Raw genomic sequence first — 14997 nt, forward strand, 5'->3', positions numbered from 1 at the left:
TTAATTGTAGGACAGGAGTTTTAACCCAAATACAGCAAAAAGAGCAATGACCAGGTCCACCAACATGAGAGCCCGTGGCCTCAGCTGAAGCTCCTCCTCTCCTCCCGCCCCAATCCCCATCCCTGTAGACACCAATAGTTGTACCCTGTCTCTTCTTCCCTTCTTCTTTACTTAAAAACAAAAACAAACAAACAAACAAAATCACAATTGTACTGAGCACAGGCAATCAGAAAAAAAAAAGATATATATATATATATATATATATATATATATATATATATATATATTAAGTTTATTTATTTTGAGAGAGAGAGAGAAAGAGCACACAAGTGAGGGGCAGAGAGGGAGAGAGAGAGAATCCCAAGCAGGCTCTGTCAGCACACAAAGTCCAACAGGCTCAATCCCACAAACCATGAGATCATGACCTGAGCTGAAATCAAGAATAGATCGCTTAACCAACTGAGCCACCCTTGTGTCTGCCAAAAAAGATATTTCTAAGCTACCCCATAGTGAGGCACTCATAGGTGTTAAGCTTGAGGCGTGTACAACTTATGGGAAGGTACTTAAATGGAGTGGGCATTCCCATTTCCTCTTCTCTCTTACTGGCCAAAAAGCAGATGTGATGGGTAGAGCTAGAGTGACCTGAGACCACATGGTGAACTTGAGTTTGTGACCCTAATACTGCAGAGTATCATATTAACTGTGACGGTTGGTAGACTTCTAAGTGAGAGAGGATCAAACCTCTTTCTGATTGAAGACACTGTTACTTTGAATTTTCTCTTCTACGGACGAGTCTAATTCTAGCTGATAGATGTTCCCTTCAACCTGCCATCAGACAATGAGAGAGAAAACACAAAAGACTCAGCCTCAGAATTTCTAACAGGAAGACAAACAGGCCTCAGATCAGTGTGAAAAAGATTGTAAATAAGAATTCATCCACACCCTATCTGTGAAAATAGGAAATCTGGATAGGGTCCCCCCATGTTAAATAATAAGATGGAGAGGAGGATTGTATGAAGACAAGGCAAATACACTATGACAGAAAAAGGGCAGGAACAAATGAGTAAAATATATCTGGGAAGAAACATATCTAAAAACCTAAAGAAAAACAGCAAATGCTTTGCATTCTATGAAACAAAATTAATATATAAATTCAATGAAACAAGAAATCAAAGATGAGCTAAGGCAATAGAAGGCTAAGATTGCAATGTGTGATAATTTTAGGTGTCAACTTCACAGGACTCCAAAATGCCCAGTCATTTGGTCAAACATTACAGTGAGTGTTTCTATGAGTTGTTTCTGAATGAGATCAAAATTTGAATCTATAGCCTGAGTAAAGCAGATTGCTCTCTCCGATATGGGTGAGCCTCACCCAATCAACTGAACACCTGAGTAGAACAAAAAAGGCTGAGTAAGAGGAAGTCTTCCTGCCTGACTTCTTTTGGCACATTGTTCTTTTCTGGCCTTTCAACTCAAACTGAAACATTGGCTCTCATTGGTATTGGAGCCTGCCAGCTTTCTGACTGGAACTTAGGCTATCAACTGTCCTGGTTCTCAGGCCTTCAGACTTGGACTAGAACCACACACCAAATCTCCTGGGTCTCCAAATTGCAGCCTGCAAATCTTGGGGTTTTTCAGCCTCCATAATCATTTTGGCCAATTCCTTAAAACTCTCTGTCTCTCCTAACCAACAGGATAGATATAGATGAAACAGATATAGATGATATAGATATAGATATAGATATAGATATAGATATAGATAGATATCGATGTAGATATACCTTGTGCTTAGATATATATATCCTGCTGGGTATCTTTTTCTGGAGATACCTAATACACAATGCTAAAAAACAAAAACAAAAACCCAAACAAACAAAAAACAAAAAAACCCACAAACACAAAATAAACACATAAACAACAAACTCCAAAACAATGAATTACTTAAAAAATTGATTCAAGACAGCAAGGAATGGAACACACATAGCTGAAAACTAAATTAATAACATGAAGGAAAGGTCTGCAGTAATCACAGAGAATGCAGGGGAAAAAGAAAGATATTTTAACAATCTTAGGGAAGAAGCTAGATACAGAGTAAATAATAATAGTCTGACATCAGGATGGCTGGTATCCATAATCAGAGACTACAATAAGTGGAATAGAAATCATATTAAAAGATACCATAGAAGATGGGGCGCCTAGGTGGCTCAGTTGGTTGAGCGTCCAACTCTTGGTTTCAGCTCAGGTCATGATCTCACAGATCATGGGTTCTAATCCCTCACTGTCAGCACTCATTCTCTTCCTCTCTCTCTGCCCCTCCCCTGCTTGCTCTCTCTCTCTGTCTCTCAAAATAAACAAAAAAAAATTTTTTTTTAAAGGAGACAAAAAAAACCCAAAAACGCCATAGAAGAAAAAAAATGAAGCAAAAAAATACAACTGCTGGGGACCCTGGGTTGCTCAGTCAGTTAAGTGTCCAATTCTTGATTTTGGCTCAGGTCATGATCTCAGAATCATGAGATCGAGTCCCATATCTGGCTCTGTGATATATAACTAGCAAAAATTAACAGAAAGGGAGATATGAAAGGAAGTCTAAGTATGGTAATTTTTCATCCTTTCTATTTCAGAGTCAATAGATAGTGTCTCCATTTTATCACTAAAAAATAGGGATTTAGGGGCGCCTGGGTGGCTCAGTCGGTTAAGCAGCTGACTTCGGCTCAGGTCATGATCTTGCATTCCGTGAGTTCGAGCCCCGCGTCGGGCTCTGTGCTGCCAGCTCAGAGCCTGAAGCCTGTTTCAGATTCTGTGTCTCCCTCTCTCTCTGCCCCTCCCCTGTTCATGCTCTCTCTCTCTCTCTCTCTGTCTCAAAAATAAATAAACGTTAAAAAAAAATTAAAAAAAAAATAGGGCTTTAGTCAATTATATAAGTTCATAAAAGGTAACTCTTAGAAGACCTAAAACTGCCTGGCTGACTCAGTGTAGAGCATGTGACTCTTGAGCTTGGGTTGTGAGTTTGAGCCCCATGTTGGGTGTAGAGATTACTTAAAAAAATAAAATCTTTAAAAAAAAAAAAAAGACCTACCAGTGGACAATAAGCCTTTCAAGTTACCAAGGTAGAGTACACTTTAAAACAAAAGAAAAGGGGTGCCTGGGTGGCTCAGTCGGTTAGGCGTCCGACTTCGGCTCAGGTCATGACCTCACAGTCTGTGGGTTCAAGCCCCGTGTCGGGCTCTGTGCTGACGGCTCAGAGCCTGGAGCCCATTTCGGATTCTGTGTCTCCCTCTCTCTGCCCCTCCCCTGTTCATGCTCTGTCTCTCTCTGTCTCAAAAATAAATAAATGTTAAAAAAAAAATAAAAAAAGATTAAAAAAATAAAACAAAAGAAGCAGATATCATGAAGTAAAATAAAGGGTGTGTTGGAAATACAAAATGTACATGACAATTAATATTAAATATATGGCATATGAATAAGTATAAAAGTATTAAATACATATGAGGAAAAAAAGGAATCAGATTTGGTTAAAAGCAATTAAATGCTAAAGAGTTAGAAACAAAGTTGTTCAGAGGCACCTGGATAGCTCAGATGGTTAAGCATCTGGCTTCAGCTCAGGTCCTGGTCTCATGAGTTGCAGCCCCTGCATCAGGTTCTGCACTGAAGGCACAGAACCTGCTTTGGATCCTCTGTCCCCCTCTCTATCTGCCCCTTCCCCACATACACTCTCTATCTCTCGAAAATAAATAAACTTTAAAAAGAGAAACAAAGTTGTTCAGAAATATTGAAAGGGAAAGATAGATCAATGCATCCCAGGGAAATGAAAACCAAAAAAAGAGAGCTGGCATCATAATCAGTCAAGGATGAATTCAACGAAAGAAATTTGAAAAAAGATAAAGAGGGGAATTTTATGATGGTAGAGAATAAAGATATAACTGTCATAAATCTTTATGGATCAGGGCATCTGGGTGGCTCAGTCAGTTAAACGTCTGACTTCAACTCAGGTCATGATCTTGAGGTTCATGAGTTGGAGCCCCACTCAGGCCCTGTGCCAATGGCTCGGAGCCTGGAGCCTGCTTCAGATTCTGTCTCCTTCTCTCTCTGTCCCTCCCCCGCTCATGCTCTGTCTCTCTCTGTCTCTCAAAAATAAATAAATGCTAAAAAAATTAAATGTCAATTAATTAATTAATCTTTATGGATCAAATTTTATATTATTGACATACATGAAAAAATGCAAATGCAAAGAGGATGAAGATAAAGACAGTATTACTAGGAGACATTAACTCTTGGAAACTCATTTCCAATTCATCTTTGTAAAATAAATATATAAGAATAGCCAGTGGGGACACCTGGGTGGCTCAGTTGGTTGGGTGTCTGGATGACTCTTGATTTCGACTCAGGTCATGATCTCACGGTAGGTGGGTTCCAGCCCCAGGGTCAGGATCTGCACTGACAGTGTGGAGCCTGCTTGGGATTCTCTCTCTCTCCCTCTCTCTCTCTCTGCTACTTCCTGGCTCGCACTCTCTCTCCCTCTCAAAATAAATAAATCTCTTGCTCTCAAAATAAATAAATAAATAAATAATAATAAAAAAAGGAAACAAGAAGGAAAAAATATGCAAAAAACCCAAAAAGCTAATAAAGAAGAAAATTGAGGGAGACTAGTCCTACCAGATATGAGCATCTATTATAAAACTTCAATAACTGGACCAGTGGAGTTGATTAAAGAGTCCAGAAATAGAACCAAAGATACAGAAGTATTTTTAGATGACAAAAATCCATGGAACAAGAGTAATTATTCAATAAATTGTGTCAGTTTAATTGGTTAACCATTTAGGGGGAAAAATAAGTTTCAGTTCCTGCCTTATTCCAAAAATAATTCAAGACAGAATTTAATGTAAAATATAAAGCAAATAAAATGTGGGAACATTTTAAATACATGATTTTGAAGAGGAACTTCTTTCTAAGCAGATTATGCTACCGCAAGCCAAAAACCTAAAAGACATGCATTTAATTTGATAAAAATGTAAGAAATTTCAGTTTAGCTAAAAATCACATAAATACGGTTTTTAAAAAACAAGAAACAAAATTGGGGAAATATTTGCCATACACATTTCTGAGAAGGGCTAATTTCATCAATAGACTTAAAAATTCTTACTAAAGAAGAGTTTGGTAAAATCGAATTTGTGGAATGTGTGAGTAAACACACTACCAACTCCTAAAACCTTTTTGTTTTGTTTTGGGTCTGTTGTTGTTGTACTGAGAGAGAGAGAGACAGAGAGAGAGAGAAGTGGGGCTCACCCAATTCAGGGCTCAAGATCACCTGATTTGGGACTTGAACTAAGGAATGGTGAGATCATGATCTGAGCCAAAGTCAGATGCTTAACAACTGAGCCACCCAGGTGCCCTGTTTTGGTTTTGAATAGCTTTATTGAGATATAGTATGTATGTATGTATGATATAGTATGTATGACATATAATAAAGCAAACAGATTTAAACAATTTGATCAGTTTTGATAGAGTATAAACCATGGCCACGTGAAAATAATGTATCTATCACCTCCAAAGTTTTCTTGTGTCCCTGTAATTTCTCTCTCCCTTGTTCTCTTCCCCATCCTCAGTCCCCAGGCAACCAGCAGTTTTTCATCCCTATCAATTAGTTTGCAGTTTTATAATTTTATATAAATGGGATTATACAGTATATACTCTTTGGTTGTCTGGCATCTTTAACTCAGCGTAAATATTTTGAGATTTATCTATGTTGCTGCATGTATCAACAGTTCATTCTTTTTTTAAGTCGCTGATTAGTATTCCATTGTATAGTACTGTATATTTGTAGATGATATCTTTTATTGGTGATTAGTATTCCACTTATAGATATGATTTGTTTAGCCATTCACCTGTTAATAGTCATTTGGGTCATTTCCAGTTTGAGGCTATTAAACCTGGAGCTGCTTGCTGTGAGTATTAGTGTGTAAGTCTGGTAAGGACATATGCCTTTATTTCTCTTAGATAAATACTTGTGGGTAATACATATTGGTATATCCCAATATGTAAGGTTATCCAAGATTTATTACTCATTAAACATTAAATATAGCATGTATACTTTGATCTCATTCATGTACATTTAAAAAATACATATGCTTTTGTAGGTACTTCAACACCAACTTCACAGTTTGGCTGAATTCCAAATGGCTGGCTGTTAAAATCAATATACAGTTAAAACTAAGACTGAAACAGATTATACCATCACAGAATGAACGTCTGGGTTACTAAAAGAATAAGTCTGAATTTTTATTTAAAAATTCAAATATTATGGGGCACCTGGCTGGCTCCTTGGGAAGAACGTGCGACTCTTGATCTCTGGGTTGTGAGTTTGAGCCCCATGTTAAGTGTAGAGACTACTAAAAAATTTAAATAAACTTAAAAAATAAATAAACAAATGAAAAGTCAAATATTAGTTAAATATTTAGCAGACACATCTTTAAAGATTGCCATCATGGTTCAGGAACAGTGCTTTCCCCAGTGGGGTCAGTGGGTCAGCAGCTCCTGTGGTCATGGTACTGCACATTTGTAACAGGTAAATTAGGTGTTCTTTTTCAACCAGCTCCTTTAATAACATCTTGATGTGTGTGTGTGTGTGTAGCATAATACAATTTAGGAAGTAGTTTTTCAGTAGCATGTTTTTTAGAAGGAAATTTGTATCTAAGATTTATAGAGTGGGCAACTCTCCAGAATCTTTTTACTTCAATTATTGAAAATCAGATGAGATCAGTCACGTTCAGGGTGGTATGGCCAGAGACAAAAATGATTAGCAGTCGATAGGGGTCAATTCAACAAGATTCTGTTTAAAGTTTTGAGTTTGATAGACTCAAAGCTATAAAGAATTGTCTCTTATAAAGAATTGTACTCTCATCAAACCTTTTTTTTTAAATTGTGGTAAAATACACACAACATAAAATTTACTACGTTATAACCATGTGTAAGTGTATAGTTCAGTGATGGTGAGTATATTCACATTGTTGTGCGACCACCACCACCATCCATCTCCAGAATTTTTATCATCTTGCAAAACTGAACTTCTCTACCCATTACACAATAACTTCCCATTCTTCTTTGCCCACAGTCCCTGGTGACCACCATTCATTCCACTTTCCATGTCTATGAATTTAACTACTCTAGATACTTCAGAAAAGTAGAATCATACAGTATTTGCCCTTTTGTGACTGGCTTATTTCACTTGGCATCATGTCCTCAAAGTTCATCCATGGTGCCCGCCCTTTTGAAGTTTCAAGAATGAGAACAAAATGTGTTTGGGGTACCTCCTTTTTTCTCTATATCTCTACATAATCTTTATTATGTCTAAATATGTCAGGTTATTATTACATGTGATATTGGAGTTTTCCTTCTTTGGAAAATCTGGAGTGATAACAAACCTGCCATTCTGCATTTAATTCATCTTTACAAGATGTGAAGAATTCTCGAATAGATTTTTTTCTTGTAATAATCATGACCTAATTGGAATTAAATAATAAATAATTAATCAAAATTCTTTCTCCTGTTTTTTTTTTTTTTACATTTATTTATTTTTGAGAAACAGAGACAAAGTGTGAGCAGGGGAGGGGCAGAGAGAGAAGGGGACACAGAATCTGAAGCAGGCTCCAGGCTCTGAGCAAGCAGTCAGCACAGAGTCTGATGCGGGGCTCAAACCCACGAGTTGTGAGATCATGACCTGAGCCGGAGTCGGACGCTCAACCGACTGAGCCACCGAGGTGCCCCTTAATCAAAATTCTTAAGAGCTATCTTATTCACTCACTTCACCAAACAAGTTTGCAGATACTAGAATTTTGATACTCTCTAATCTTGATTATTGTCCTTAAAATTTATACTTATTTTTTATAAACATTTGTGGACTCAAAAAGGACTTACTTTCTATCCTTTCCTAAAGTTCTCAAACTCTGCCTTAATTATTTGCACTGACTGTTAATCTATTGCCTTATTTATTTAATTAGTTGAAAAATCTTGGGGTACCAGGGTGGCTTAGTCAGTTAAGTGTCTGACTTCGGCTCGGGTCATGATCTCCTGCTTCATGAGTTCGAGCCCACATCAGGCTGTCTTCTGTCAGCAAAGAGCCCACTTCAGATCCTCTGTCCTCCTCACTCTGCCCCTTCCCTGCTTGCTCTCTGTCTCTCTTTCAAAAATAATAAACATTTGAAAAAAAGAAAACAAAAACAGAAAATTCCTAATGATGACTTTTGTTCACAAACTTAACTTTTACAACATTAATTATTACACTATTATTATTATTATTATTATTATTATTATTACAATGGTAAATACACACTTTAACTGAAAGAATTTCAACATAAAACACTTGGGGAGATATTTCCATCCAAATTATACCTAGAATGCCTCCTATGTTTAAAAGTGATTGTTCAGATATTAGCAACCAATGACTTGCCTTGTTTGGATCATGGGTGTTTTATGCTGATTAGCCATGATAATAGCCTAATCTGAAATGGCAAACCTTTTCCATAAAAGGCTGGAAATGAAATACTTTTGGCTTTGTAGGCAAGCTTCTGTTGCAACTACTCAACCCTGCCACCTATCGTGAAAGCAGCCAAAGACAATTATATAAAGGTATAGGTGTGGTGGATCTCAATAAAACTTTATTTACACAGGGCGCCTGGGTTGGCTCAGTCCGTTAAGCTAAGTTCGGCTCAGGTCATGATCTCACAGGCTGTGGTTTGAGCCCTGCGTCTGGTTCTGTGCTGACAGCTCAGAGCCTGGAGCCTGCTTAGGATTCTGTGCCACCCTCTCTCTCTGATCCTCCCCTGCTCATGCTCTGTCTCTCAAAAATATATAAAATAAATATTTTTTAAAAATATTTAAAAAAAATAAAAATAAACCTTATTTACAAAACAAAAGAAAAGCCAGATTTGGCTTGAGGCTGATAAATTGCAGACAACTACTCCCTTCCCCACCCCCTTCCCCAACCTCACCCTCCCCAATTTGATAATTGGTCGTGCACAAGTCTGAGAATGCCAGGGTTCTCTATGAGTTGGCATTTGACTCTTCAGTCTTCCACAGGCCAAAGTTGAAACCAAATTGCAGAATTTGGCAGAACTCTTAGGCCAAACTGATGTACAGAGCTTCTAGAATACATGCCAGTATAAGCATTACGAAACTTTTGGATAGATAAATAATTGTCAGTCTTGGGTTCCTCTGGGGAGTGGAGAGGAGGCTGGGGTAGGAAACTTTTCTTTTTCCATCCTTGTTTACTCTATGCATTGTTATCATGTGCATTTTATTACTTTAAAACAAAGTCAAGGAACATTTCCTCACTGAATGACTTGGGATACATAGAATCAGACAGTTTGATGTTTTCTATCAAATACTTGCTGTTGTGGCATTTTCTTTTTAACTAGAAGATTAGAAATTCCCTTGTGATGATAATATGCGGCAACTCTTACTTAGGTTAATATGACTTAGTCTGTTTTTTGTCACACTACAGAATCAATCTGGGGGTGGGGGTGGGGGGTGAAGGGAGACAAAAGTTACAGACTTCCAGTTATAAAATAAATTATGGGCATGTAATGTATAGCATGTGACTATAGTTAATGATACTGTGTTGCATATTGAAAGTTAAGAAAGTAGATCTTAAAGGTCTTCATTACAATTTTTAAAAAAGTGTAACTTTGTAATGTGACAGATGTTAATTAGACTTAGTGATCATTTCATGAGATATACAATATACAAATATCCAACCATTGTGTTGTACACCTGAAATTAATATAATGTTATATGTCAATTGTACCTCAATTAAAAAGTAAAATATAATTTAAAAAAAGAACTCACAAAGTAAAAACATATCAACCTGGAATGCTAGCTAGTTCATGTGTTCAAGATGCTATAAGAAGCATAAACAAGGAACATGTAGGACTAGATAAAGATCACAAGGCATGAAAAAGTTAATTTGGTTCATTGATTATGTTTTTAGTCTTATCACAGTGATCATATTCTTTTGTTTTTAAGTTTATTTATTTGTTTTGAGAGAGAGAAAGAGTGCATGCAGGGGAGGGGCACAGATTGAGGGAGAGACAGAGTCCCAAGCAGTCTCCACGTACTGTCAGCTCAGAGTCTAACATGGGGCTTGATCTCAGGAGCCAACCGTGAGGTCATGACCTGAGCTGAAATCAAGAGTCAGATGCTTAACTGACTGAGCCACCCAGGTACCCCACAGTGATCATATTCTTGACAACAAATTTTTACCAAAAAAAGATTTTATAATTCTCGATAATACTGTGCTATAAATAAGAGTATTTATCAATAAACCTTGGAGAAATATTAGTGACTAAAGTGTCTTGAATACTTACAATGAGCCAGACATTATCTTAAGTGTTTACCATGAATTACCATAATCAGCGTTCACAGCATCCCTCTAAAGTGCGTGCTAATGTTAGCCTCATTTCACAGATAATACAAAATTAGGCTTAAAGAGGTTAGCAATTTTGTCCAAAACAAAATAGGTCCAACTATTAAGCTAACAAGTTCTCAGATTTGAACTTATGCAGCCTGATTTGAGTCCTTCTGACTCTCAGCATTTGACCCAGTGAGGAGAGGATGGAGTGGAAAATTCAGGAAGCCTTTCATATGGGCTGTGGAATGCACTCGAGGACTTCCCAGTGTAGAAGGGGTGAGAAGATGGGAAGAGTTGCAAGGGGCACCAGGGTCACCCCCCTAAATGCCACTGGCTTAGAACATGGACTGAAGTTGGCATTCCGTTTGTGACCACATGTCATTTGGGAGCAAAGGGAACACACTACTATTCAAGTTTCATAAAACTCAGGTTTCAGAATTTTTCGGTGTTACTGGACGTGCTAACTGAAGAGTAATTGTAATGAAAAAAAAATCATCTTTAATTCCATTCCTCCTGTAACCTAAATGTTTTAAGGTGAAAACACTACACGGCTTTTCAAAATGCTTAAGAATGCCAGTAAACACACACTGAAAAGCAGGCTGAACTTGGGTGAGGGCCAGATGTGACAAAAGAGAAGAAACAACAGGCAGGCTCGGAGGGAAGTGATGAGTGCCGAAGCCAAGGAGAGAGGAGCCAGAATATTATCTGCAGAGCATGAAGCAATGTGTGCCGCTTGCAGTGCAGCTGTAAAGAGGAAATAACGTAAACATTTCAACAAGGAGTTTCCCTCAAATCCTTGAAAGCCTGTGTGTGTCCTCTGAATGACCGAAGCCCATATAAAGATAATGTTCACAACCGAGACGGTACTCTGCTACAAACCAGGACTGTGTGAGATAAGCGGGCCAAGGAGACAGGAAGGTCAAGGGCATATGGATCGTGATGGCCCAGCAAGCTCTTGCCAACCTGTTTGAGCATTACTCTCTTTTTACCTTTTCCTCTTTTTGGTGAAGTCTGGCTTCATAACTAAAAACAGAATACTGGAACTTGTAAATAATTTACAAATTTTACTTCCTTTTTTCTTGTCTAAGCTCCAATTCCTTCAGAGCCTGGCAACTCTATGGTCATCTCATTAATCTGGAAATCCAACGTAATTGGTCTGTGAACGGTGCCATGTATAGAAGTGTTAACACCACACTCCTCCCCAGAGGTTAAATTTGTTGGAGTGCTTAACCACCGTGTTTTAAGGTCTCAGCCATTAAATGAAATAACACATATTCAGATTACCAAGTGCCCACCAAGAATGAAAATACACGGCAAGCCCACAGTGACTAGGGTCTGCAGTGAACGGAAGACACTGGATGTAGTTCAGAGGTTCCTACACTCACTCTCCCTCAGAATTTCCCGAGGTTTCCTATCAAGCATATCCCAGGGCTCTTCTTCCAGAGATTCTGGTTTGAGGGGTCAGAACAAGAGACTATTTTTAACAAGCCCCTCCCCCCCCATGTGCTTTTGAGATTTGGGACTGGCTTTTGAGAATTACTGTTGGCAACTAATCTTTACCATCTCTGCCCCACTCCTATTACCCAGTCTTTACCCTGCCTCATTCCCCTGCCCCAGGGCCCTTCTGTCACCCTCCAGCTTCAGATTTATTCAAATGCCTTAGTTTGACATTTAAAGCCCTTCTCCTTCCCTTTACACTTCTGTCCTATCAGATTTTATGTTTCCAACATGCTGGCAGTTTGTAGTTCTTGATGAGCCATGGTCGCTTTTCATTTTACATACTATGAACTCTTTCTTAAGTGCCCCACACTCTTCTCAACACCCACTCACCTGCCACCAACCAGCGACAGCACGCACACCCATCCCCACTCTCCCACACTGCCCACTGGAGGACCCCCACATGCCTTTCCAGTCTAAACTTCGTCACCTCTTTGATCACCATACCCATAGTTTAGTTTGGATGCTCCTGGTAGATGCCCCTATGTTACCCTAGCACAGATTCTGTTAACACTTATCAGACGATCCCACTCATACACAGTTGTTAAAAATGTATTTTCCCCACTAGATTGTTAACTGTTTGTGGTCTTGCATCTCTAGAGCCTAACACAGCTTTTGGGCTACAGTAGGTTTCTCATACATGTTTATTAAATGAATAACTAAGTAAGTAACCTGATAAGGTAAACTATATGAGACATACACCATCTGCATTCTGTTCTTTCACCAGTCTCTTTTTTCTGGGCCATCTACAAAGAGGGAGAAGGGATCATGCTGGAGAATCTGGAAGGAATTGGAGAAAGCCCTGGATTCAAGTTCCAGAAAATTAGGTGAGTGTCCATCGAGTGGTGGCAGCAAGGAGGGAAGCAAGATGGCCTAACCAAAGGTTATATACATCTTATATGCAGCTGCCTGGCTGCCTGAGGAGGGGGAGAAAAGAAGGTCTCCACAACCTGCTTCTTCGGTATCTCCTTCTAATTCATTCATTTTCTCAATCCTTGCTACTCTAGCCTTAGTTCAGGTCCTTCCAAGAATATGGGCCTTTCAGTAACAGGAGCAGAAATGTATCATCCAGGCTCAACCAATACACATACCAAAGTCCTCACCATCCTTTCCATAGCACTATTACCAGGAGCCCCCCAAGCCCGTGGTATTCAAGAGCCATTTGCTTACATGGTAACATACCTTTGGCACTCATCCACCATTGTAGTCAAACTATAGTGCATAAACATGCCCCATTAATCCCTCTTCCATCTGACTTAATGAGCAGGATTTTATTCCTGTTATGCAAAAGGAGAAATTGCGTTAGGGGACTACTATTAGATATACCCAGTCTTGTAGAATGTATTCTCTGGTTTTGATGATTATCAAGTGTTGTAATTTTTAATGGGAAATGCAGGCATAAGTTCCAAATTTTTAAAAAGAGAGTATTTATGGTAAAATTAAGTCTTCTTCTCATTCCTGGCCCATGGCTACTCGTTTACCCCCTCAAGAGCAACCAACTTCTTATATGTGTCTTTCCAGAGACATTTGATGCATTTATGTTTGCATGAATGTACGTGGGTGTGCCCACAGATGTAGAACAAACATTATGAATATGAATATGATTTCTCAATGTGGTATGAACTCTATCTGGACTCTACTTTCAACTGAGGCCACTGATTTCCATATGTGCCTGCCATTCCTGGCCTCTATGACACAATGTAGCATAAAGGCTGGGGAAACCCATTTGACCGCTGGCCACCACTTCCCCACAGGCTGTAGTCTGTTGGTCAGCCTCACTTCCGCTAGTCAGGAGGTTACCCATTTTGCTGCCTACTTCCAATTTAGCCCAGATGCAAAGAAAGCAGGGCAACCTCTGTGTATTTTCTGAATCAAACACATCTTTTCAAATAAAAGAACAGCATGCCATGGAAGAATTTCAATATTGAGGTCTGTTTTGAAATATTCAAGCAAAGTAGCAAAATGGTGAAGGTGACAGGCATCTGGAACACAGGTGGAAAAAGGGGGAAAAAATCACAACAAAAATCATATGCATATAAAGATGGATATGTAGTGAAAAGCAAAAATACTAACCTCTTCCATCCCCACAATTGTGGTGGGAGTACAAATGCTCGCGTTTCATCTCTTTATTTTATTATTATTATTATTATTTTTAATGTTTATTTATTTTTTTGAGACAGAGAGAGACAGAGCATGAACGGGGGAGGGTCAGAGAGAGAGGGGGACACAGAATCTGAAACAGGCTCCAGGCTCTGAGCAGTCAGCACAGACCTGACGCGGGGCTTGAACTCACAGACGCAAGATCATGACCCGAGCCGAAGTCAGACGCTTACCCGACTGAGCCACCCAGGCGCCCCAACGTTTCATCTCTTTAAAATGATTTTGTCTGTTTCCTCTTTGTAATAATTTGATCACACCCATTTACCCTCGATTTCACTTTATTCACTCCATTCTTGGTCAATCTTGCCAACTTGTAGGGCTAGCCTGGATTTGCACATCTTTCCAAGACGACCATCTTGGATGGGTGAAGGGTTTTCCTTCCTCCCCTTTCTGGGGAGTACATGGTGGATTTGCTTCAGATCAGCTGCTCAACTACTATTCATGGATCTCCCATTCTGCATGGAAAGACAATTAGATAAAGAGAGGTCCCTGCTCTCCTTGGGTTGATGTTGTGGAAGAGGTTGGAGCTATAGACTCTTTCTGTCTTTTAATAGGGAAAGAAATAGGCAGACTCATAAACAAAGTAGGGGGGGAAATGTTACATGAATGTGACATAGTTCAAGAAGTGTGCTACAAAAAAAAATCCCTGGTTCTCTTAAACACCTGAAATGAGGGTAAGTAGAGAGACTGAGACATAAATCTTTTTTCTGGAGAAGTTTCTCAGAATCACTGATGAAAAATTCGCCATTATGATTGTTTTCTGAGATTGCTGTCTTTATTCCCATGAATGTAGGCATTGTTCCCTCTTGGCTTCTCTGTTTACAGATTCTTGTCCCTTTGTATGTACTTTTCAAGGTTTGGGCCCCAAAGGTGTAAAAACTCTGTGTGGGGAAAAGTGAGAGGGAGGGTGTTGAGCTCAAGGGCAATTTGAAAACGAA

The 14997-nt window shown here is 39.0% G+C and overlaps 1 long non-coding RNA gene across 1 annotated transcript in view; it reads left to right on the forward strand.

Moving 5' to 3' along the window:
- LOC113602200 (uncharacterized) overlaps nt 1-14022 on the forward strand; it is a 134089-nt gene extending 120067 nt beyond the window's left edge. Inside the window, exon 6 of the long non-coding RNA XR_003423577.2 lies at nt 12627-14022. This is a non-coding gene — a long non-coding RNA (uncharacterized LOC113602200). The remainder of the gene's footprint in view (nt 1-12626) is intronic.
- Nucleotides 14023-14997: the final 975 nt, after the last annotated feature.

Source organism: Acinonyx jubatus, chromosome D3 (genome assembly GCF_027475565.1).
Source record: "Acinonyx jubatus isolate Ajub_Pintada_27869175 chromosome D3, VMU_Ajub_asm_v1.0, whole genome shotgun sequence".
NCBI lineage: Eukaryota > Metazoa > Chordata > Mammalia > Carnivora > Felidae > Acinonyx > Acinonyx jubatus.